The sequence below is a fragment of the Anser cygnoides genome, chromosome 25, assembly GCF_040182565.1.
Source record: "Anser cygnoides isolate HZ-2024a breed goose chromosome 25, Taihu_goose_T2T_genome, whole genome shotgun sequence".
Lineage (NCBI taxonomy): Eukaryota > Metazoa > Chordata > Aves > Anseriformes > Anatidae > Anser > Anser cygnoides.
Genome location: NC_089897.1, coordinates 7,040,858 through 7,066,603, shown reverse-complemented (window position 1 = coordinate 7,066,603; position 25,746 = coordinate 7,040,858). Strand labels below are relative to the sequence as shown.

Here is a 25,746-nt window from a genome sequence, read left to right as displayed (position 1 = left end):
GTGAATCTTACCTTTCTTTTCAGAGGAGTGACTATGGGAAATTATTTGCTAATACTATATGGCTTTAAGGTCCCCTTCCAACCTAAACCATTCTATGATTCTATGGGTAAAATATACCAGTCTATCAAAAGTTGAACCTGATGATCTGCTACAATACAGTTTAATTTTGTAGAAGGAAAATCACTGTTCATCAGCATATTAACTCCTCAGAAATGCCACTCTGTACTTTGCTTTTTCTGGACATCAGGAAGAGGTTCTTCACCGAGAGGGTGGTCGCACACTGGAACAGGGTCCCCAGGGAAGGAGTCACTGCACCAAGCCTGTCTGAATTTAAGAAGCGATTGGACTGTGCACTTAGTCACAGGGTCTAAACTTTTGGGTAGACCTGTGCGGTGCCAGGAGTTGGAATTGATGATCCTTATGGGTCCCTTCCAACTAGGGATATTCTATGATTCTATGATTCTATGATTTTCTTGCCTGTATGGATGAGTGCATAGTCTAAACAGAGACAATGATCCTTTGTGTTTTTTTTTTTTAAGTGGAAGGCACTGCAGAATTCGTTTAATTAATCACTGTATGCAAATAAGAAGCATAACTTCAGAGTATGCAGAAAAAGGAACAAAAGTTGCTGTGTCTGGAAGGCTACAGACCACAGAATAGTTTGACACACAGTAAAAAAAAAAGACAAAAAAAAAAAAGATGAAAAAGAAATAGACACCAGCAACCTGTGATACATAAACAGATATTTACATTTCAATCTAATTATATTTGGAGAGCCACAGGTATATTCTAGACAGTAGATTTTTCCTTTACCAGAAACAGTATCCAAAGAAAAACAGAGAATGCTGTACATCAGTTTTCCTATCCTTAACTTACTTAATTGCTACACATTTTACACTACCTCCTGTCCTTTTAGATATTTCAAGAGACAGCTGAATATTGTGAAATGTGATTGCAATTGTAAATAAATGAATAAAAAATCGTTTCCTTCAAAACATTGTCCTAAACACCTATGTAACAGATGCTGATGCTTTGCCTTAAGGTTAAAATAGATGCATTCAGCATCTGTTACTGAGTCACCATGGCAGAGATTAGATCATGTTTGTGTTTAGATTATCTGCTATAAACACATCTGGGTGATTGTCCTGGGATTAATTTGTTGAAGTCTGACATTTGTGTGCTATCACCTTATTATTATCTGGTCCTCACAGGGTTTATTGGCAATTCCATAACTGCCTCCCCTACACAGCTAAAGGAAGGGAAATAAGAAAATTGAAAGGTCAGACTTCTTAAGTCATCTTCACCATGTGCTTAACATTTAAATCATAAAATTCATGAAATAACTGTAACCACAGGCACAAAAGATAAAGGACAGAAGCTCTTTTCCCTTTATGGTTCAAAACACCTTCTCACACAGAATCTGGCACTGATTCTTTTCCCAGCTGCACAAGATTTATTTCCCATTCTCTTTCAACATGCCAGAAACTCAGCCTCTAGCTAAAGTTTGCTAAGACAACTATTTTTGACTTCTCTTGATGAAGCTGTTGCACCACATTCTAAACACTTGCTCTTTCCACTACAAGAAATGTTCAGGCAAAAATAGCAGCATGCTGAAGTGCATGTGGGGCGCTGGAGATGCATACAGAGTTTATAGTATTATGTCTGCTAACTCATCTCTGAAAAATTCTCAACCATTCTTTACTAGAACACAGCGTTAGTCCACATATAATTAAATACGAAGCAGTGATGAGGCAGAGGTACTCAGAGAACAAAATCTTCTTAAAACTAACAGGCCCAACTGTTATTATTTCCTTTCACATTATGTCAGTTTATGTCACTGTTGTCAGTGGGAGTGTGAAATATTAATAAGTACAAGTTATAGTAACTTACTGGAGTTTGCCTTGTAGCGAATTGGAAGCTTACCTGCCTGTCATGAAGTCCAAAGACAGTCATGTTATTTATTTCATGGAGGTAAAACTGTGCACTGAAGTCTGAAAACTGTAATATTTTGTGTAGTCCTACCTACATACAAAATATCCTCAGCTTCCAAAATTCACAAGATCAGGAGATCTTTGAACAGGTGCTCAGTTTCATATGTTTTACATACATCAAACAATCCACACTAGAATTAGAACCTTTTAACCAGTGTGTAAGTGACATTTTAATGTAAGCAGATTAAGCATCTGGATCCCTTCATTTTGTTACTTGCATCCACAAAAATTGTAGCAGAGCATCATAGGCCTTTAGCAGAGCAGAATGGGGTTGGAAAACTTCTGGCTATTTTTAAACATATTTTAAATATGTAGGTTTTTATGGCATTTTTGATATGTAAGCCTCAGATTGTGGCAAATGATCATATAGAATCAAAAAACAAGTGGGGAGGGTGAGGAAGGGGAGGGGAAGGGAAGGGACAAGGTCAGACCTGTAAAGGAAGTTAAGCTCTAAGGAATAAGCAATGTTGCTTTGTGAAGACCCTCAACATAGACTATGAAGACTGAATGACCTCTATGACTTTGACAAAAATTACAAAAAATTATATAAATCCGAACAAAACCCCCTGCATAATGCAAAAACTTATCAGTGGTAGTTCAAAAAGACATCAAACATATAATAGGGTATTAAATGTAATATTATCCATGTGTCATCTTTAAGTCAACACCTACAGTTGTCTAGGACAGGAGAGCAACAGAAGCTGAGGCTTATGTTTTAGGGACAAGATTAAATTTAAATAAGAAGCCATACCTTGCTTGCTTTTTTTGTTACTTGGGAGCTAACATGAAGGTACTAATTTAGTTTGCAAACATTCTCACTGTAATACACTCAGTACTAAACTGAGAACCATTCTTGAAACCTCAGAGATGAGGAAATGAGCAGGAGTAAATAGTACCTCCCTTTTCTTATATAGGTTCATTGCAACTTTTTTGAAATACTGACAGTTAGGGAATAGGGTGCAACCACTTAAAAGGTGTCACCTGTTGTGAGGGAAAACTATGCAGTCACATCTCAATTTTAAAAGCTTCCTATTCTACTGATTTACTCAGAGATGGTAGCTGGAAAGAATATGGTCTTCTGAAAGTGCCTGCTTTAGTGCACAGCCTCAGAAATGCATGCAGACAACTCTAATTACAGTAATACAAACACATCTAAATCTGTAACTGAAAGGTTAGACAAATGCATCAGTTTAACACATCTCTTATCTCAGTACAAAAGGTCTATAAATACTATAAAACTCTCAGAAGAAATTACCAGAGCTCCTCCTTCCCAGCGGAACTGGAACGAGTCACACCTGACAACTCTCCCAAAGTAAAGTGTTGGAAGCTGTTTTTGCAGCAGGTGAAGGAAAATACAAGTTTAGGTGAGGAATCTGTCACAGATCTGACATGGCCTCCAGCAAGATAAAGGAAGGCATGAGACAACTTGTCTAAGAGTCTGGTTTCACTCAGCCGGAGGGCAATGAAAGTGTTTTTAATGTCAGTCAAATCCATTCCTCACACTGAGTGAGCTACAACAGAAACAGGCAAGGTCCAGCTTGGAGAATTGATGCATTTTGACTGTGATGGTGCCACAGTGATTCACTTTAGTGCCAGCTTTGTAAAATTCAAAATCTGGGTATTTGTCTATGCTGTTTGCCTTCTCTAATATTTTCCAGTGTGGCCTACTGACTTTAACAACCAACATAACCTGCTTCTTTCTGCAGACACTAATTATTACTTACTTCTGCAGTTTTACAATGCAAAACAAAAACAAAATAAAACGAAGTAGCTTATGAAGCGCACAAGTATAAGACTTAATATATTGAATTAGTTTCTTCTCATTCAATACTGGTGAGGACAAAATGACTCCAGGAATGCATTTGGTCCTAAAGCTTCAATGTCACTGAAATCCTAATCTTTAAAAAAACACTGGAAGATGAACTTTGACTGTATAAACCTTTAAATAAAAATAGCATTTTTACTAATATATTCTTCCCAAGTGCCTACTTCTTCGTAGTATGTTTCCCATCCTAATACTGTATGTTTTTGCAGCTGGCAATTGACACTGCCAATGAGCCTTTATGTTCAATGTTATTTAATATATTCCCATCAGAAAGTTATTTTTACTTTTCAGTTTCAGTATCTTCTTGTAGTGTCCTGCATATAATGTTCATGTTGTAATTTGCATTTTTTCCCATAGGATAAATAAATAAAGATTCAAACAACAATATTGAAAGAATTTAGGCTTATTTGCTGAGAGAAAAATAATATATAGAATGGAAAACTGCTTTACTCTACCAAAAGAAAAAAAAAATGAAACTTGATGTTTCAGGTGTCTAAACAGGAGATAACTGATACAACACCATCTCAATGAAACATCTGCATTTAATTTTATAGGTATGGGAAGATAACATGTTCAGTTATCACCATACATGGTAGGATGAAAACTCCTCAAAATATTGTCTCACCTGATAGAACAATCTCTTAAACAACTACAACTGGCCCTTCAAAACACAGTCTATGTGGGTCTGTGTGCACATGCCATTTTTCCATGAATCTGGCATTTCCTGGCCTAGCATTAGGTGCTGTGGCTAAACCCATGCCACCCTAAATTCCCTTAATGTTTCAGCAACAGGCTTGTAGGAAGTCACATTCTCCCTTTCCTGTGATGTCACAGCCACAGGGTGATGCACTGGGAACCTTCAGGCTCACATCTGAAGGGAACACCAGCCAGTTCTAGGGCTCAGGACCATTCTTTACACCAGTGGCATTTAAGGCCAGTGGTCTCATAATCCTGTCTAGAATTTCACACATACTAGCCTCAAAACACCCAGCAAGATGGAATGAGACCCACCTGAGATTATGGCAGCAGCCTACAAATGGTTCTTTCATTTACTCTTCCACTATTCTTTGTTTATGAAACTATAATTGGCATTTTGCCCACATTGCTCACAATAACATGGGCTCATTTACTGTGTTTGAAGAGTAGATATCATTTACATATGTCTGCTCAGGTCATATCTGCCATTGCTGCATTACAATAAAATATAAATTCCATTTCTGCTAACAACTGAGTAAGTATACTCTGTCCCTTCCCCTTGACTGAGAAAATTTTTATTCACACACAAGCAGTATAAAATACTGTGACCCCTTTAAAAATCTTCAAGACAACACTTTCTGCTGAATTAGAAAAATAATCTTATGTGGCTACAGAAATAATGTTTGTGTTTTATCAGTGTTGTTCCCGCCAAAGGCTGGATTATCTGTTTCACATCCATTTAAACACAGGAAGGTTATAACAGGTCAGACAGCAATCTGGACTTCATTGGCTGGGAAAACTGACCTCATAAGTCTGATTTGATACATCTGTCCTTTCAGCTGTCTGCGTATATGCCCATGCATTCAGCTGGCCATGTGCCTGCTCAGTGGAAGATCAACTCCTGTGGCTACTGCACAGAGGATTTTCCAAGTCTTCCTCTTTGCTACAGAAGTAAATACATTTGAAAGAAGTGCAGAAAGGAAGACATATTTATAGTTGCTTGTAGGTGCCTAAAAGAGACTATGTAGTCCTACGATGAACAATCAGGAAACCATTGAAACTATCTTATGTTGACTATGCTTGTCCAACTATTTTTCTAAACAGACATTGATGTTACTCTCATTGCCATGATTTCTGAGTACACATGAGAGTCTATGGAAGAAGTACATCACTATATAATGTTGCAACTTGCATTGTATATACCTGTCAGTTTCCACCAGAGCAGTAAAAGATTGGTAACTATCACTTGAACACAGTTAAAAACAATTAACTTTCAAAGAGACCAAGTGTAAAGTGGAAATGAAGGACTGAAACTAACATTGTATAACTAGAAAACAGGTATTATGATGATTACACTTATTAAAGGTATACAACTTGCTGGACTGCATTTTCAAGAGTGAAATGGCTCAGTGTGTTTATCACCAAAGACACATGAAGTCTGTGGCTCTTCAGCAAAATTCATACATATAACTGAGTTTTTTGAAGGGAGTCCCCAGCAATTCCTTTTTCCTGCAGTGTTCTGACCATTCCATGTGTTAGGCCTATCCATAGAAGCTTACATTATTTGTTTTCCATCAGTAATAAACCAACTTAAAATAATTAGTGATATAAGACAGAGAAAAAAGTACATTTTGCTTATAGTCTTTTCAAAATGAAGACTGTTAATCTATTTTAATAAAAGTCCCTATAAGAACAGGCAATTATTACAACAGTTCATACTTGATCAAGATTTCTTCTTTCTGTTGACTTCCACTAATCTCTAGGAGCCTTGATGTGAAACTTCAGAACTGTTGCTATTATACTTAACCTGGAAAAGTGACGCCAGATGATAGAGGTAGGAACAAATGACAAATATGGTGATTTTAGAACATTTCCTTCCTGCCTGAGATTTTCTTTATCAATAGACACAGATGTAATTTCATGATTGATAAACATTTATTTTCCAAATGTCTGACTTTGTTGCTAGATGCATATAGCAGCAATAAGATATACACCTATGGAGCCTGGCATCTGCACTGATTTATGTCTGTTACAGGCACCGGTGTTTAACTTCATAGTGGGAGAGCAGAGGATTAAAAAACAGATTAGCTTCCACACTGTGGATGAATTCAGCAGTCCAGCTGCTTACAAGCAAATTAAAGAATAGGCTCATGTTATTGATCCAATTTTCTGCTATGTGCTGAGAGCATGCAGCAGTTTGATCTGATTTTACAATGACTCCACTTCCAACATCCCTTCTAGTAGTGCATCATAAGATAAGAATATCATGGGAACAGCAGCTGATAGAATAATCCACCCATTGATTTCTTCTCCCTGTTTACTCCCAGTGTTTTAATTGAATTTTGTGGTTCAGCATTTCAGGCTGTGCTTTCAGAGTCAACTGGAGTACAAAGTAAAGCAATGGGAAAAATCAAATTCTTGAATTTTGTCCAAATGGTATTGGACAAAAATAGACTCAAAGATTCTCATTGCAAATTTGACTCTGGAATGAAGGTTGTGGGGTTTTGTTGTTGTTGTTTTGTTTTGTTTTTTGGTGGTGGTGGGTTTTGTTTTTTTGTGTGTGTTTTATTTTTGGTGGTAGTGGTGGTGTTTTTTGTTTTGTTTTGTTTTGTTTGTTGCTCTGGTTTGTGTTTTTCTTCTTTTCATGCAGCTCTTCATTGCAATAAGGGCAATGTGAAAAGGAGAATACTGGGAAAGAGAAATTTTCTTGTTCCCAGCAAGCAGGTTAAAATTTTAAGGGAGCTGGAGGTTTTGAAGAACTCACTCTTTGACACAGAAGTCACAGAAGAAACATACCAGAGTGGGACGAGTTGCTGTCAATCACCTCTTAAAAACTTTCTTTGGCTTGGTTTTCAGGCTCTCATCAAGGCACTATGCAATTGCTAATAATTGCTGGACATATAAAGGCATTACAACATATAACACTAAGAGAAACAGAAACATTTAAAAATAGATATTAACAGTTCACTTCCACTCCAACATTTGGAAGTCTTCCCCATGCTTTATTTAAGCTTCAGTTAAGTAATAGTGTTTTCCACCACCTCGAGAACACAGTCCTGTATCACTCCTCCTGCTTTACCTGGAGAATGTCTTTAAGAATTCAGAAGAGAATTCAGCTGAGATTTACAAATATCCTCACAGATTATGGATGATAAATTCCATTTGAATTTCTCCCTACTCTCCAGTGTTCTATGCGAACTACAGGTAACTAATGCCCTTTCCTATTTAGAAATGCTGTAACAAAGATGCAGGTTCATTCCAAAATGACAGTGTGAGAACTGTGATATATACTTTTTCAAAAGTTCAAGCAGCTAGGGCACTGAAAGGCCATTATGTAAACAGAAAATATACAATGAAAAGAAAAAGGAGCATACACAACTTTTCATGTTGACCACAAAGTTTGTACAATGACTTTGGGCCCACAAAACAGTTGCACTCATAAAATCAAGATTAAAGGTGAAGAATAAGGCAGGCACTTTTAATATTCTGTAAGGTATCCTGGACCTCCAGCACTCCTTAGTACCTGTTGTTTAGAGGAAAAATATTAAGCATATGTACAACAAAAGATTTGTAAGTTTGAGATCTGCTTTTAATATAGTAACAATTCTAATCCCTAGGTTAATTTCAAAGCAGAATGACTTTACCCATCTGATGGCTAACAATTTGGAATGATACAAATTTTGGAAGGGGTTATGGAATGACAAATGCAACACAAAATTGTATTTGAATGTCGTGAGGAAAATATTAAGAGGAAAACCCACCCTTCTTGCATAACAAAGAATATTTTTAAGACATGATGTGGTTCCGCATTTCAAAATGACCACAGCATAGTAAGGCCAATGGTGCCAAGACACATAGATGAACGGCAGGAACTCATGCAGTTCTGAGCCTTCAACATTGCACGTCTTGGCTATTCATGCAGAAGCCAGGGATAACACTACCCACAAGGCAGCTACACATCCATGTCTAGTCACCAACAGAACGGTGTGGTCTTTCAGGATACAAGAAAGAAGATAAAATGAGGCAAGAGCCTTCAGCAGTATTGATTATCTGCACATTTTTCTAAATAGGAATCATAGTGTGGATAATCAAAACACCTTTTTATGTTAATGACTGCTCTAATGTTACCTTCTTCATTTTTGGAAGGGGGATATGACACGCTCATTCCATCAAGGAGAAACAAGATAGATACCCCAGGTTAGAACTGGTAGCTGTCTTTCCTTTGGGGGTCATCTGGTCCACATGGGGTTTCTTCTGTCATCTGAAAGGGATCCACATGAGTTTCACACTCCAGGCTCAAGATGAGCTAGCCAAAACATGCATTTTCTACCACTGCTTCCAGAACAACATTCTCATTGAAACACTGTGTAATTCACCAGACCTGAGGCAGTGCCAGCTAGCCTTCCAAAAAAACATCCTAAGCAATCACAGAGAAATAATTTAAATTTGTTTTCTAAATGTGTTTGTAGGTCCTCTTCTTTTCACAGAGTTTACTGCCAGAAGAGCAAAAAGGCTTTCTCAAGGAATGCCATTCCTGCACACTCTCCAGCTTGGCACCAACCACCCTCCAGCCTGTAACCATCCTTTTTTTTCATACGTAACCTAGCTCCATCCAGAAAGTAGCAGACAGGTCCAGGAATGCCTCATCACTTAGTATCACACCCAGGGAGAAAGCACAAGGAGCATGTTAAAAACATGGGCAAAGACTGCTGTGATTGTCAGTCAGGATGGAGACTTACCACAAAGTATATCAGTTAATTTTCTTGGTATAGTATTAATGTAATCTATCTCTCTGCAGCTTTTTACTGTCTTCCCATTCCTCTTTTCAATGAGCAAAACATAAAATAAAATCCATCTCTTCATGGTCACTTAGGACCTATCCTCATGCGGACTACCAGCTCTCAGCTGTCCTCGTGCAGAATACCAGCAGACACTTGTTTATCATTGATTGTGATGCAGCATTCACCTCTGTGCAGTACAAACAAGAAGTTCTCTTCTCTTTCCCATGCTCTTCCATTTGCATGGGAAGAGCATGGCTGCTAGTTCAGCGCCCTGCTTCAGATCACTCCTTGTCTCAGTACTTACAAATGGAAAGATGATGTATTGTGCCAAGTGTATATCTTATTTTGCAGACCAGTAGTTTTTCTTACACTCACTAGGCATTACTCACATGCATTCTCCTAATTGTTTCCAGGCTCTTTCTTCAGACAAAGAGAACTTCCATGTCAGAGCTTTGTCCAAAAGCATTTTCTCCCTGATGTCTTTGAACTAGAGACCATTACGCAAAGGTTCAATTAGTCAAAGGCAGTCTCTTCTGGCACATAATGTGCAAAGAGATGTAAGCTATATCAGTCCCCCACAATTTTATATGGTTCGGGTTGATAGAAGCTTTGCTTCAGGCAGGTATCAAATACTGAACCGCAATCACTATGGAAGAGAGGAGTACTATTCCTGTCTTAGAGAAAATAAGAACCCTCTTTGCTAGGGCAACAAACCTTGTAAAAAGGCTTGTGGGCATGTCCTGTGAGGAAAGGCTGAGGACACCTGGGTTGTCTAGTCTGGAAAAAAGAAGGCTGAGAGGTGGCCCCATTAATCTCTACAACTTCTTGGGCAGGGGAACTGGAGAGGGAGGTGCTGGTCTCTTCTCCCTGGTAACCGATGACAGGACTCATGGGAATGGCACAAAGCTCAGCCAAAGGAGGACCAAACTGAACTTTAGGAAAAAAATTCTTTATTGTGAGGGTGGTCAAACACTGGAGCAGGCTTCTTAGAGCGGTGGTTGATGGTCCATGCCTGTCAGTATGCAAGAGGCATTTGGACAATCCCCTCAATAATATGCTTTAACTTTTGGTTAGCTCTGAAGCGGTCAGGCAGTTGGACTTGATGATCTTTGAAGGTCACTTCCAACTGAACTATGCTATGCTATGCTATGCTATGCTATTCTGTTCTGTTCTGTCCTGTCCTGTCCTGTCCTGGGTGTACCACAGATAATTTTCAGACTTGTGAAGTAGTATATACTTTAAAAAAAAAAAAAAAAAAAAACATAAAAGATGCAAGTAGAATTCTTTAATAAATACTTGACAGAAGGCTAACTATATGTGATTTTAAAGGAATTTCAACGAGTGACTAGGAGCTCACTGCAACACTTATAATGTGTATACTACAAGACTATGCAGATGAAGTCCAATTTCTTGTTTGGTATTCATCCCCTGTGAGATAATTAATTAATTGATTCCAGGTATAAAATACTGTGCAAATCTCACAGTGGTAATATACCCACATCATCTGAAGTCTCTTATTCTTCAACAGTTCATAGAATACGGGTAGATTTTTTTGCTGAGCACTACATAACTGCATTATATAAAGCTGCTGCTAGCAATATCAAAAAGTATTAAAAGTTTAACTAAGACAATGTGTTTGAGAAGAATTTGCTTTCTTTGGAGCTGGAATGTCCCCATAAAAAGGCATGATCTGTACTAGACTGAGCTGTCCAATGATCTGCAAACACTGAACACTGTGTCCTGGAGTAAACTCTGCTTTCTTCAAACCCAAATTGGTTTGGATTCCTCCAGTGCATGCAAACAGCATTTTCAAATAACGCTAATGCTACGTGTCTTAAAACCTGCATTTTGATTTGTACGGTTGACTTTCACAGATGTACTTTCAGTTTATAGTACCGCAAGTCTACTGACAGTGCCACAGGGCCTCTTAACGAGGGGAGGGGAAATGTGTGAAAGTGTCCCTGAAAAGCATAACCGATCCTATTTTCAAAACAAAATCCATTATTGTGATTTGTCAAAAAAGTGGTGGGTTTGTTTTGTTTTGTTTTGTTTTCCTCAGATTCTCTCTCTTTCTGCTAGTCCTTGAAAAGTAATATTATTCGCATAGGTCTGTGCAGCACAAAAATATAATTAAACCAATGCATACTTTTAGTTTCTCCCTCTGCCAACACAGACTCATGTGGCTACTAGACTCTTTCTGAATATTTTGCTTCTCTTGAGTGCCTCTCTCCCTCTCTCACCTGCACTTTCACCTCTACTTCACCTCATCCCTTGCAGTGTCCCACATCTCTTCTACCGTTGTTTCACTGTTTTTCCTTAAAGCTTTGTATTCCCTCATCTTTCTCACCTATCTTTCTTGTTAATACTTGCAGTCCCACATTAGAGAACAATGTAAGAAAGTGCAGGACACATAAAAGGGTGTCAGTTGAGAGCTTCAACTGACTGCTTAGGAAGACTTATAGATTTTAATTTTGCAGAATCTGAGATTTACCTGGCAATACAGTGGATAAAATCACAGTGAAGACAACGTCTGTATTACTGAACGGAAAACACTGTGCTTGAGTTCTACGATCCTGCCAGAAGTTGACTCCATGCCTGGTTTTCCTCATAGTAAAACTGAAAAGCTGCGCCTTCATTCAGTTTCTTGCACAGAGAACTATGCCTTTCACTGCAGAACAACTTAACATACATAAGCACTCCCAGATTGCCTCAGTCCGAAGGTACCTCTGGCCTGGAGTTCTGTCTCCAACAGTGAACAGAAGACTATGTGTAGAAAACAAGTGCAAGAAACAGAGTAAGTGCAGAGCGATTAATTCTTTGATATACCCTCCCAGTTTACTGCCTTTTTTAGTAGTAAAGACAAGTTGTAACATTGCCAAGGAGTCACAGCTTTTTACACTTTCACCATTTCTATTGTTTGTCACACAATACAGAGCTCAGGTCCTGGAAGACAAGTATAATATGAAATGCTTCTACATCATTGCTCTAAATGTAATTAGTTGCACTAATTTCAGCCTCTCCCCAAAGACTCTTTAAGATTTCTCAGTAAGGACAAGAAGATACCAGACACAGAAATGGTGCAGAGCAAGTCCATCCTTTCAGTATGCTGGTGTCAGGACATGATCCTTCCAACAGAACACATTCTTTAAGCTATTTTGAAATGTCCAACTAGCTAAGGCTTCCACCCTTAATAGTCAAATGCAACTCATTCCAAGTTTTATGTTTAGCCTATGATACTAATTTTATAGCAGAACTTCCTACTACATCCTTTGTACCTCCCTTGGATAGCATGGAACGGACTACAGGTGAATGCAGAAACTAGGGTCAGTCATAGCTGGACACTGACATATTTCCTTTGTGTGTGTACACATATGCATAGTAAGAGAATACATATAAAGGCAGGGGATAGCCCTCATGCTTTAAGATACTATTCATATTCTGATATCTAATAAGAGAAAGGCAGTTTAAAAAAAATATTAGTGATGACTACTTTAAAAACTATTTGGGAGGGGCTTCTTCCAAAAGAGACTGAACTACCTACTCTTAGTAATATGTACCAGTGTTCAGTAGGGTGGATTGGTTTCCAATCTGAGACATAATTCACATGCCCGAAGGAAAATTGCAGTCAATGTCTGATCTTACTGCTGTGAAAGTAAAAAGGCCAGGTGAATATCTGCAGAATTTGAAACAACAGAAAAACTAGCAATCAGCATGACAACCTGATAGCACTACTCTTTTAAATAAATAAAAGCCACTGCAGAAGAGAGACATTTTGCACTTCATTGTAGTGAATCTGGTCTCCAGGTTTGGAGAGTTTCACTCTATCAGCTTATAAAACTCTACATGTCCTCTGAATCATAGAATCATTAAGGTTAGAAAAGACCTCCAAGATCATCTGGTCCAACCATCCCTCTATGACCAATATTACCTGGTAAACCACGTCCCTAAATACCATGTCCAACCTTTCCTTAAACACCCCTAGGGACGGTGACTCCACCACCGCCCTGGACAACCCGTTCCAATGCCTGACTACTCCATCTGAGAAGAAATGTCTCCTAATTTCCAACCGGAACCTCCCCTGGCACAACCTGAGGCCATTATCTCTTGTCCTATCACTAGTTTTCTGTAAGAAGAGGATGACCCCCAGCTCCCCACAACTTCCTTTCAGGTACAGGGGAACGATCACGTCCCTGGTCCTTCTGGCTACACTATTCCTTATACAAGCCAGGATGCTGTTGGCCTTCTTGGCCACCTGGGCACACTGCCGGCTCATGTTCAGATGAGCATTGACCAACACTCCCAAATCCTTTTCCTCTGCACAGCTTTCCAGCCACTCTGCCCCAAGCCTCTAGCGTTGCACAGGGTTGTTGTTACCAAAGTGCAGGACCCAGCATTTAGCCATGCTGAACCTCATCCCATTGGCCTCTGACCATTGATCCAACCTGTCCTGATCCCTCTGCAGGGCCTTCCTACCCTCCAGCAAATCAACACTTCCCCTCAACTTGGTTTGGTCTGCAGACTTACTGAGGGTGCACTCAATTCCCTCATCCAAATTATCAATAAAGATATTAAAAAGGATGGGCCCCGACTCTGACTCCTGGGGAACACCACTGGTGACCGGTCACCAGCTGGATTTCACTCCATTCACCACCACTCTCTGGGCCCGACCATCCAGCCAGTTTTTAACCCAGCAGAGTGTACCTGTCCAAGCCACAGGCTGCCAGCTTCTCCAGGAGAATACTGTGGGAGACCATGCCAAAGGCCTAGGTAGACTACGTCAACAGGCGGGTCACCTGGTCATAGAAGCAGATGAGGTTGGTCAGGCAGGATTTGACCTTCATGAACCCATGCTGACTGGGCCTGATCCCCTGGCTGTCTTGCACATGTTGTGTGATTGCACTCAAGATGATATATTCTATAACCTTTCCTGACATGGAAGTCAGGCTGACAGGCCTGTAGTTCCCCAGGTCCTCCTTACAACCTTTCTTATAGAGGAGTGTCACATTAGCAAATCTCCAGTAATCTGGGACCTCTCCGTTGTACCATGACCGCTGACAGATGGTGGGAAGTGGCCCGGCAATCAAATCCCCTAGGTCCCTCAGCACCCTTGGGTGGATCCCATCTGGCCTCATGGACTTGTAACTGTCCAGGTAGAGCAGCAGGTCTCTAACTGTTTCCACCTGAATCATGGGGGGTTTATTCTGGTCCCCATCCCAGACTTCCAGGTCAGGAGGCTGAGTACCCCAAGGATAACTGGTCTGAAAGTGCCAGTCTTGGCACTGAACCACATGACTGTGCTTGGTCACAGCAGCAAGCCTGCTGGAATTCAAGAAGCATTTGGACAACACTCTCAGACACATGGATTGATTTTTGGGTGGTCCTGTTTGAAGCCAGGAGTTGTAATCAATGATCCTTGTGGGTCCCTTCCAACTCAAGATATTCTATGATTCTATGATTCTAATCTCTTCAAGCACATTTTCCTTTTTAATTAAAACAACATTTTGAAAATAAAATTGCCCTGTGACAAGAACAAATGATAGAACAGCAGCTGTAGTGATTAGCCTGTAAGGACTTGCATAATGCAACGCTAATGAGCTGAAATACACTCTTGCAGAATATCAAAATGATTTCTTCACTTGGGGGAAGAGGTGAGTATTTAGCACAACAGATGGTTTGCCTACTGTGGACATAAAAATGGTTTTATCAGATGTCACCACTGCTTACAAATGTCAGAGAACTTAGAAAACATGTATGCCTCAGAAATCACCTACATGAACTCTGGGGCATCTCCCTGCGTCCACGTGCTGAGTCCTATGAGCAGTTCTACTCTCAGGAAGGGCATGGTGGAGTTACAAAAGATACACAGACAGGCATATAAAGAGATTAAGATGATGGAACAGCTGCCTGATGAGGAGAGAGTAGAAAGACTGAGGCTCCTTGGTTTGGGGACAAAGACGGTGGGGTAGGATATGATGAAGGTTTATAAAATATAAAGTTAGTGGATAAGGTGATTATGGAACTGCTGTTCAAGAAACCTGACACTACTAAAACTTGTGGACACTTGTAACTTACATGAGATCAGTTCTGAACATATACAAGAATACTTTAAAGATATGGCACAGAACTTGTGGATATTGTTGCTGCAAAAGGTTGTGGAAGCAACTGACACCCTCAGGTTGAAAAAAAAAAAAAAACACAGACAAGTTTATCAAGGTTCAAGCAGGTTGACCCAGATATAAAAGGAGTTAGGGTAATGGCATACTCTTCAACATCCCCTCTTCAAAATATGAGTAAATATGATCTCCTGCTGGCACTTCTGGGGACAAAGTACTGTACTACTTACACAAACCAATGATGCATTTCTTACTAATCTAATTCTGCTCTAGTCATTAAACACCCTTTTCTGTTCTTAAAGCTTCAGCGACAAAAAAAAAAAAAACAAACAAAAAAAAAAAAAAACAGTTCCTTTACCATGGAATACAGACTAACAAATCTGATGCCTTCAGGTGTTGATATATAAAGAGTGAACAACAGTACTGTTTTTAATTAACTGCAACACAACAGAGTGTAAGAGCAGACAAGCATATTGCACAGCTACTCCTGAGTGTGCTTCCCCTTAGAAACATAGAGAAGCACTGCTCAGGGAGAATTCTGTAGATAGGATTCTTTTTCAAAGACTGAATTCAACTTAAGGAAATAAAATCTTGAATGACTGGAAGGCAATCTGTGGTTGTCCCTGAAATATGGCCTCTATCAGGTTTACTGATTTACAGTACAGCACAGGTAGCTCAAAAAATTTACATGGTTGAACTGTTTGAAGAAATTTGCTGATATTATAAAATTTGTCCTGGTACCAGAGCTTAGAAAGATCCTAGATGAACTTTCAGACAGTCACAGAGTATAACTGTTAACTTTACCAAATTATTATTTTTTTATTTCAATTCCACAGCTTGATTAAGTTTTGTTAGTTGATACTTCAGTTTCTTCTGTTGGGGCATAAATATTCTCTTAAAAAATTTCAGTGAAATCAGTGCCCCTGAGAAAGAAGTTTTAGACACAGAGTTTGTAGGAAAACAGTTGGTCCAGGCAAGCTGTACCTCTTGAGACCATATCCAGAAAACTGAGCTTTTAAAGATACTTAATGAAATGCCTAACTTTACACTGAAAAAAAATATATATACCAGCAATTTAAATGCAGAAGTTTGTGCCACCTCCTCCTCAAGCTTTGAGCAACAAGGCAATCTTTCCTGATAGCAGAGTTTTTCTTTTATGGTCTGGTTTATGCCAAGGGGCACCCTGTATTTCCTTGGAGCACACTGGAAAATGAAGGTATCTCTGCAGAAGAATCTTTGGCACAGTGCTCACAGTTCTTGTGATGTTCCAAAACCCCTTGTTATGAAGCACCCTTCAAGCCTCCCTTAAGAACAATTACAACATGCTGCCTTGTGGGGATTGCCTGTAGATGAGATTCTGCTACACACTGTATTCAATGTACCTGTGCCTCTACTGAGACCTACTACTGTATAGGAAGGTTCAATACTGCAAGTCTGAAAGAAGTGAAAACTCTGATAGGATCATAAGTCATCTGCCCACTAACTATAATATTCTTTCCCTGTAGATATAAAATCTCTTAAGCATCTGCCAGTTCCCAAAGGTCATGAGCAAAGTATGGCTGCAGTGCCAAATTATTCTCAGTATCTCAGAGCACATTATGCACACATCATGAAGCCAGACTTTGACAAAGAGAAATAGTCTCTATTAGAGAATGGTAGAAGAGTAGTAGAGAGTGAGAAGAGAAAACATGAGGCCCGTTTCACAGATCAAACAGGAGACAGGAGTCATTCTATGCCACAGTCAATACTCCTCTCTGTACCGAATTCCTCTGCAGCAAGCAGAGGAACAGAGCTTGAAGCAAAGGTTTGTCAGGGAATCCACATGTGATAGCCTTGCTATCCAGGAACAGGTAGTATGTCCAAACTTCCTGACAAATAGTCTTATTGCTCACTTGCATTGGGTGAACGGATCTTTAAACAACTATAAGTTTTACTGACAGTGCTAATTCCCCCCAAAATGATATACCTGTCAGACTTTGTGGATCTTATAAAAATTAATGCTAGCTCAGTGTTTGTAGCATATATCCACTCAAAACAAACAAACAAAATAAAAAAGCATGCATTCGACTAGTTTTTGAAATGCTCCTATAATGAAGGCGAATATTAGCAGTACACCAGAGCACATGTACTCCATATAAAATTATATCAAGGCAGTTTTTGTCCATGAACAGAGACCTCATACAAAAGCTCACAAATAGTGAATTCTGTCTGACCAACTCTTTATGGTTTCCAAAGAGACTTCAGACTTCAACCCAGCTCTGGTTCAGCCAAGTGAAAAAAGCTACATCCTGGGACAAAAAAAAAAAAAAAAAAACACACACAAAAAAAAAACTACACAGCTACTAAGCAGAGTACACTAAAACTTTCAATTTCTTAAAGAGGAGCATGGAATTACCATCTGAGTGCTAATTTTCAAAATTCATAGTTCATTTAACATTTTTAAGTAGCATATATGCTCTTTTTTGCCCCTCATTGCAAAGCAATAGTTGAGTGTTAATTCCAACAGAATTGCGTATTGCAGAAATGTTTGTAGTTACTACATCTTTCCAAACAACTATCAGGCAAAACCTCTACTGAATCTGAAGAGTACTGTAAAGTTTTTCTCATAGCTCTGCTTTGTCATAGGGACCCACAAGGATCATCGAGTCCAACTCCTGGGTCCACAAAGGACACCCCCCATCCCCCCCCCCCCCCCCCAAAAAAAAAAAAAAAAAAGTGCCTGAGATTGTTCTACAAAGGCTTTTTTGAACTCCGGCAGGCTCGGTGCCGTGACCACTGCCCTGGGGAGCCTGTTCCAGTGCCCAACCACCCTCTTAGCGAAAAACGTTTCCTGATATCCAGCCTGAACCTCTCCCTGACGGAGCTTCAAGATGTTGTCTACACATCACTTCCATTAGAATTATATTCTATGTCTGTAACAGCACTTGAACAACCAAGACATTTTGCTTTTAGTAGGCTTGGGCTTTTCAGATGTTTTCCTTACATAACCAACCAAAACAGAAAGAAAAGACTAGTGCAAATTACTTCCATAATTCACCATAAATGAATGTTTCTAATCACCACTTGTTTTGAATTGCAGTGTATCAGAAATGCATCATGTACAAATCAATTTTCCAGTGTGCCCAAGCTACATTCTGGCTGTGTTATTGATTCAATTGAGAAGCCATATTGTAGAAACAGTTAAGAAAATATTTACAGGAGATTGAGTCTTACAGTAATCAGTGATGAACTTGTTTGTCAGACCTATTTATTCATGACCCACAAGCGACCTGCTTTTTTCTGGTAACTTCTGCCATACACATAAAGATACATAAACTAAGACAACAGACCGTTCAATTCCTGTATCAATTTTTTCATCTTTAACTAACACAAAAAGAGAATTTGCATCGTGATGATTCCCCCCAGCCTCTTGATTAACATGTATCTGGCAACATGGGCAAGCTTCCTCCAGGTAAGGCAAAAGTTTACTATCACTTCACATTCAATTTAGCCTTAGGACAAGAGCTATCAGACAAGTTTACACAAGATAACTATGTTCTATTTTCTGGACATTTTAAAAACTGGAAATAATAAATTTTCTTTTAGGTAAAACGGACACTATCTAACATGCTGAATGCCTCATTTGAGATGCTTAAGACTTTTATTGCATTCACATCTAAGCACCTCCGAACATCTAGGGGAAGGACATTATTTTTGATACATATTTTTCATGTAGAGACTTAGTATTACAAGGAAGTATTGAATGTAGTTGTCTGCATGCACGCACACACATACACAAATACGTGTGTCAGAAGAAAACAAGTCCATTTATCCTCATGCCATCCTCCTATACTTTTATGGTATCTCTCAAAAGCATGAGCTTGTAAGCCCCTTTCTCAGTATCCTAACACCTCTGTAAAGTGTCAGGATTTTAGGAACAGCAGCTCTACTCACCTGTGTTACTTCCACATCCATAAAGATTTCAGAAATAAATTAAGACTGTTTATAATTTTTTTTGGCAGCTTTTTTCTTTGAAGAGCGTTGCTTCTAAATAGAAAAGCCCAGATACCTCTTCTCAAATACCTTTCCTGGCATGCTTTTAGCAGCACAAAAGACATTGATTCCAGGAGAAACACACCTACAGTCCTCAGGTCCTCTTACAATCCTAATCACACATAAGCACAAGGCACTTTTTTTTCATACCCTGTGAGTCCTTCACTCTCCAACTTTTTGGGAAGGTGCTGATGTAGGAGGAAGAGGCTGTGGCAATCCACTGTTGCCATTGTGGGGGTTAGGGCAACACTAAACTGAGTCTAGTTATCAGAACAGACAGCCCTAGAGCCAGCAGAGTACAAACCATTTTACCTGTAATCAACATTCTCAAAAGGGCTATTGTCCATTTTGGTCTGAGTGCTTATCTTTCCCTGAAATGAAAGCTGTTACTGCACTACATGACAGTACTTCTCAGGAACAGGTTGAATTCATTTACTCTTAGGGGAAACAGAAATACTGCTTAAGAAAGCTCATAAAAGAGACCATGGGGGAGCTGGAACTATTGCAGTAGAGTTTCAGTTTCCTTACTCAGCCAAACATTATCAGTCCCACACCTTGTATGTAGTGGCTTGCCAAAGCAAGAGAATCCTCAGCTCATGTAGGGTAAAATTTAAGGAAGCATGCATGTAGTAAAACTTTTCTCTCTAAATCTGTGGTTCAGACCACTGCTAAAAGACATATGACTGCTGTACAATGCTTTCAGCTGCTCAGCTGTGACTATAGTGTTCCAGCTAGAATTAAGCATTCTTCTGTGCATTGCTAGTGTGCCTGTAGGACCACACCTACTCCAGAAGCTAGAAAAGTTGTTTGTTTGGGGTACATGGGAAGATAAAAGCAGAGAATACAAGCCAGTGCTTTTTCCCAGAGATTGTTGCAGCTTTCTTGCTCATTCATATCAGCCTGCTAGTATAAACTCAAGAGGTACAAAAATAAGGTACAAGAGGAGGTCTTCTTTAGACATAAATAAGTGCTATGGATTAATTGCAAACACAGTACATTATTGTATACTGTGCCCAGAAGAGCTTTTGTGATCATACTATAAGAAAAACGGGCAGCTCTTGCCAAGAAATCAATTGTAGAGATGCTGAATACATGCATGCAGTATCTTTTAACTAAAAACAAAACAACAAAGCATATCTTTTTATCAGGTTTGATGCTGTTTGCTACAGTTACAGTGGGCAATAATGCTCTTTCAAATTTTCCGGCACAAAGTCTTAATCCAAGGATATTCTAACAAAGCGAGACAAATGCTCACTCAACACAAGAACAGCCTGGCATTTCTGCAGTGAAATATGAAGCTAAGGCCAAATACCACGGTCAAGTTTTACAGGCAAAACTTTCAGAAACTCCGATGGCTGGCTGTGTGAATGAAGACATCACACTTTGGCCTGTGACTGGTATCACGTGTGGAAAGCATTTTTCTTCTAGAAAAACAAAGCAATCTGAACTGCATAGTTTTGGCAAACTGTTTTCGCACTTGCATTAATCTTTTTGTGCTGCAGTTTCCCTACGGATATTTCAGGCAATTTTAAATGGACACCACGTCTAAGAAGGAGTCTAGCACTGAAGCCACTGTTATCTTTGGCACTATGAGGAAGGAATGTAAGATTTGTCTACTAGCTTTAATAAAATGTGAAGATATTTTTGGTTCAGGTTCAAAAAATGACATATCCATTTGGCAATTAAGAAACATTATCTCAAAGCTACTTTGCCTTCTTGCTCTACACCTCTATACAGTATGTTCCACATTCTTTTTCTTGCCCAAAGAATTTTAAGGACAAGTCTCTCTAGATGGCTGCCCTCTTCTGGACAGAATGAGAAAATGTTTGATTATTTCCACATCGATAAAGTGCAGTGGGCTGGGTTTCTGTGGATGATAATCTAATTCTTTTTCCTCATGTTTCTGTGTAATCACAAAGGTTACACTTTGCTAGAATGAGAACTATGAAATCCAGGTGGCTGCTTCACAGTTCTCCAGTTCTCAATGTAGTTAGCCAACTGTCTATTGGGTTTTTTTTTGTTTTTTTTTTTGTATCTTATGCACTTTTTCACTTTTGCATTTCTTCTCTATATTTATCAATGACAAATTAATTTTAATAAACACACTGTTGTTTCATTACAAGTGCTTAATCCTCCTTCACAAAAATAATGGAAAACATTTCCATATTTCTTTGCTGCTTAAGGTAAACATGTTAAACAGAACATTATGGCTGGAAGGGGTTTTCTGTCATCTTTTTTCCTCTGCCCTAAGTCAGGATCAAATATTTCTTTGCTACTCTTGATCAGTGTTTGGCTGACCTCTGTTAAAGGCTGCTGGTAAGGAGGACTGCACAATTTTTGCAGACAACCCAGTCCACTGCTACACCAGTTAACTATTAGTGTTCCTTTAGGAACACTATAGACTGATGACAGGACTAAAGGGCTCTAGAGATCAATTTCAACAGAGCCTATTCATCAGGGAGCCCAAAGTTTCTTTAAATCGAGTGCAAGGATTAAGATGTAAAGTAGAAATGCTGATGACAAAAAATCCCTGAAAGAGTTTCAGGGATTGGAATCAGGAAGTTAGAGGCTTTTCTCTGTATTATGTATGCGTAGTCATACAACCAGTGCACGCTTTGAAACTTTCACTGCACATCTGTGCATCACTGCATGGACTAGGCACCAAGCCAACGGCTGAATTCCTACGAGTCCGTGCAGCTCCCACACGTTTACAGCACTAGGACCCAGAGGGAGCTTCATTTCTGTGAGTCAGTGCAGCTAGCTGAGTCCTGAGAGCACTGAATGAGGCTGGAAAGACAGAGGGAATGTGAATGGCTCTTCTGGCTTGGGAAAGTGTCCACGGACTGGGGTGCTACAGACTACAAAACAGCTTGGACAACTCTCCGGATTCCCTGTTCCTCCGGTGTCGAGTGATACAGCTCTAAGGTGAGTGACCCCACAACAGTCAGTTTTCTCAACACAAGTAGTGTGGCTGTTGCACCACTTGTGGAAGTTTGGTATCTTCAAAATCAGCCAATGCGTTTTTGCTGTACTGTGATTTTCACTCTCTTGAAGAGGTACAGATCAGATGTCTTTGAAATACGGAGTCCTCATTGCTTAAAAATAACATCTGCTCAGAAAAGCTCGGTCTAATAAAACTGAAAATTGCATTTACTAACGCAGGTTAAACTGCATGCACATCTGGAACATATTCGTAAAGCATTTGTGCTTAAATTCAAAGTTTGAAACAGATCTTTAGTAAGAACAGCTTAACCTTAGAGACAAGTAAGTATTCTTCTCATTGTTTTTATCCAGGTAAATCAAAACTTAGTTTTATTTGCATAATACTGCAGTTACTTCTACATGAATATTTTTTACTGTCTCAGTTCTGAGTATTAAGGCTTATTTAACACTTTCCTTTTTTTTTTTCTTTTATGATAATTCTACTCTAGATAAGAAATCCTTTCTTTTCTGATATAAATAAATAGGAATTCTGGTAAATCAAAGCATGATTGGCTCAAGGCAGAATCCTTCTAGCTATAGGGAGAGCTGTTGTTTTCCCTATGTGTATCCTCTAGGAAGTCTAGCTGGAAAAGCTTACAAACTCCCTGCTGCCTTGACAGACTGACACTGACAATGTTTATTGATTTATACTGGGTGATAATGCTGTCTTATCTAATGCATCAGTCAGAGACAAAAACGGGGATCCCAGTCACAGAGATGCAAAGAGTTTGTGTGCTGAGAACAAAAACTGTTTGTGCTTCAGTTGCTTTCTTCACTTTAAATTTTCCTTATATGCGCAAGAAGTTTTAGAGAAACAGTGAAAGTTATCATGCTTGTCAGGCTGGTTTTTCCAAGTTGTCACAACTTCGAAGTTGCATTGTAACTGTAATACAGATAATTTATGGGTGCTTTCATGTGTTAGTGTATTACAATAAAGCTTTTTTGCTGAGCCAAAATAAAACGTGACAATTACCTGCAAAAAGATAAGCAGGAAGCTGATTTGCCTGTAAGTTCATATTCTTTGCACTTCTGAGATGCTTCAGATATTATGGAAAGCAGGCTTTTGTGAAAGCCTGAAAATTATCCTGCCAGCTACCATTCTACATTTGTCTGCAACTCAGAAGTTTATAATATTTTTTGCACTTTCACAAAAAAGATGGTGTAATGAAGACCCAAATAAATTCAAGTGTTCACATCGTATAATAAGAATTATTTGTCCCTCAAATATATTAAAATTTATATACATTAATAATATTTTAATAAATTTTAGCAAGGTCTGGAGAGGAATTCTTTCTGACAAATGTGTGCAGTATAGTAATAGTACTTTCACATCTGGATTGATCCCAGCCACTCACCCTAAAGGGATCTGTCAGTCTGACAAAAGGGTAGCAAAGAAAGTAATTGTGGCTTTCTTTTTCTCACAGTCTTAGCTAAGCAGTGTCCATTTTCTCAAATCAAAAGCTTAAATTATCTTATCAGATGTCTTCATTTAAGTTCAGTGGAAAATTACAATGAGCACAAAGGATCGTTCTAACCCTTATACTAAGTAAACAGTTATCACATAGAATGATTAGACAGTTTATGTAATCACTGTAACATGCTAATTCAAAGCATCAGATTAGAAAAATACATAAAATATGTATTAAAATTAGCACTTTTAAGTGAAAAATTCTTTAATGGGATACGCAGAACAAGGGCCAGATAGAACACATTTAAAAGCTAGATTATTTCCATCAATAGCATCAGTCCCATAAATTCACTTACTGCTCCATGACTTTGGACATAAAAATGGTCCTTTAAGTGCAAATTCCATTGTTTTTCTGTTTCTCCAATATGCTTTTGGAACTGATAGAATATTGAATTCATAGTAATTAGCATTAATTGAATTAAATTGAAGGCATGAGGAAAAAATATTCATGATTTTAAGAAGATAACATTCTACCATTTTCTAAGTTCTAAAGAACAAACTTTGATGTTAAAAACAAAGAGTTAGTAAAATTAATGCTTTAATTCCAAAAGGTTTAACATTCTAGCACCAAAAGTCAAATGATGGTATTGGTGGGTTTAGAAATATTTATTTACCCTTTAAATCTTAGTCCAATAAAACCTAGTGAAACTCAGTATCTTTCAAATCCGCTACAGCAATGGTGACCTCTGCTGGCAACTACCCTCTCATCAAAAGAAGTTTAAAAGGCTTGTTCAGAAAGTGACTGTAAAATAAAATATTTTTTAGATCAGCTGATACATTTGGAGAAATGTAAGATACCACCTCTTCTCACAGAACTTGCCTCATGGTAAAAGGGGTGAAAGGCCCATGTAACAGTGCTACTACTACTGCTTGTCTTTCTCAGTAGGAAGGATACTATCTCTGTCCTGAATTTGACTTCAGCACAGTCACAGAGGCCAATGTATTTAAGACAGTTTCTACAACAGAAGGATCTCCCACCCTGGGATGGATGTCCTATGGGATGCGTGTGCTTTGTTTTCCTGACACAATGCCCTTTGTGCAGCTCTGCTGAATTCATGAAGCATTTGCATGTATGTGTACTTATACCCAAAAATATGTGGCCAAGAAAAGCAAGATCATTTTTGCTTTTGCCAAGAGATTGTAGTATCTATTAATGTGATTCATGTGCACCCCATTTGCCTGATCCCACTTCCAGTAAAACTACTTATGTAACATAAATGGTAGAAAGAAAATCTCAGACCCTTGATATAAAGCTGTACAATGCCCTTGTCCTGAATATTGCTTGTAGCTCTGGTCATTATCCACGTTTCAGAAAATATAGAATAAAGTGTAACAAGAAAAGGTGCAGAAGGCAACAAGGATGATGAAAGGCCTGGAACAATTTCCATATTTAGAGAAACTACATAGATTACCATTTCTAAGTCTGGAAAAGAGATGGCTGAGAAGGTATGTAGTGAAGATATTTAGAATAATAACTGTCCTGAAGAAGTTTAAATGGAAGTGGCTGTTGTCAGTTCAAAAATTGAGGAGCAGGAAATGAAAATAGCATGTGGCACATTCAAGGCAAACAAAAGAAGGCGGTTCTTCTCTCCATTCATGATAAAGTTGAGGAATTCCTTTCCATGGGGTATTGTAGTTTGTATGGGTTCAGCAAGTGATCAGACAAACTAAAAGCAAATGCACTACCTGTGCTTCAGAAAATCTGTGAATCAAAAATGACTGCAGAGTGGAAGAGTATACTGAGGAGATGATCCCCATAGGGTTGCCCTATTCTTACATCACTCCCTAAACATTATTAGCCTTCTCCTCAGTGTTTCAGCCTGTTGAATACTTGACTTATCCTAGCAAGAAGAACAGT

General features: G+C 38.8%; 1 protein-coding gene and 1 long non-coding RNA gene across 7 annotated transcripts in view; one reads left to right on the top strand and one right to left on the bottom strand.

The window, feature by feature from the left end:
* The window catches only part of LOC106041306 (uncharacterized), a 124,879-nt gene that overhangs the window by 40,992 nt on the left and 58,141 nt on the right, over positions 1-25,746 (bottom strand). The gene's annotated exons all lie outside the window — the stretch shown is intronic.
* Positions 21,968-25,746, top strand: part of NGF (nerve growth factor) — a 33,451-nt gene continuing 29,672 nt past the window's right edge. For 2 of the 6 annotated variants that reach the window (XM_066983079.1, XM_066983080.1), the window contains exon 1: positions 21,989-22,363. The gene's annotated coding sequence lies outside the window, so the exon portion shown is untranslated. Of the gene's footprint in view, positions 22,364-25,746 lie in introns of all 6 variants that reach the window. The other 4 variants (XR_010826570.1, XM_066983081.1, XM_013189623.3 and 1 more) reach the window with 4 other exon arrangements.